The 1,054-nt window shown below is 48.5% G+C and overlaps 1 pseudogene; it reads left to right on the forward strand.

The window, feature by feature from the left end:
• The first annotated feature begins 621 nt into the window (after positions 1-621).
• LOC144116761 (U2 spliceosomal RNA) lies at positions 622-783 on the forward strand (annotated as a pseudogene).
• Positions 784-1,054: the final 271 nt, after the last annotated feature.

Genomic DNA, 1,054 nt, shown 5'->3' on the forward strand with positions numbered 1-1,054 from the left:
TGTACCGGATATTCCGCACGCAAAATAAATCTTTATCGAAATGCTGAGCTAAACAGCGTGGTGTCGACGCAGACAATCCGTAAAGCAGTGAATACAGGTGTTCGGTTAGGGCTGCAATTGTGACTTCAAAGAATCCAACGTGGTTCCCGGTATTGCGTCTCGTTTAAGTGTTAGCGTGAGCATGCGCGTTTTGCATTGCTTATGCGTTTGGGTAACGACAAATACTGTGGAGCAGAGCTCCACGAAGAACCTCCTATAACAACGAAGCAAGAAGCCTTTGACACAAGAACACAACACTGCGAAATACATTCCACCATTCACTGTTTCCGATGGTTCCTGAAATTTCGCATCAGTTATCCGAAACAAGCTTCGCAAGAGGAGGGCGGCCGTTTCAGCGGCCAAGCGCATGCACTGCTGAGAAGAGAAAAATGGGTAAAACCTGATCACGTGCTCTTGGTGTGGCAGGTTGTGGAGGAGGAAAAAAGAAACCTGAGTGAATAAGCTTCACACAGCAGCTAATTAAAGCAACTATGTGCAGCACGTGCTAAGGCGCTAGCACGAGACAGGAATAAAGTAAAAGGAGCACTCATCTTCTGGCCGTCAAAGCCTTTCTCTACTGTCATTTCTTCTTCATGATTTGCGAATGTCCGGACCCCGTAGAGTATCTGTTACGGGTCCAAGTTGGACTTATTTTAGGAAATGTGGCGGAGAGTTTGAAGGATGCTTCACTCCCGCCACCGGTTGGCCCGGTATTACACTACCTCCGGGATCGGCCTTGTCTTTAGCGCGTCTTTTCTATCCTGTCTTTCTGTCCCATCTTTCAACTCTCCTTCTTTCTGCACGTGGTAGCGATTGTGGCTCGGCTTGAGCCAGTGAGCAGGCCTGTGCACTTTCCTTTCTTTCTTCCTGGCAGCAACAGACAGGCAGACAGACAGACAGACAGACAGACAGACAGACAGACAGACAGACAGACAGACAGACAGACAGACAGACAGACAGACAGACAGACAGACAGACAGACAGACAGACAGACAGACAGACAGACAGACAGACA

The sequence above is a fragment of the Amblyomma americanum genome, chromosome 1 (assembly GCF_052857255.1).
Source record: "Amblyomma americanum isolate KBUSLIRL-KWMA chromosome 1, ASM5285725v1, whole genome shotgun sequence".
In the NCBI taxonomy this organism is placed as follows: Eukaryota; Metazoa; Arthropoda; class Arachnida; order Ixodida; family Ixodidae; genus Amblyomma; species Amblyomma americanum.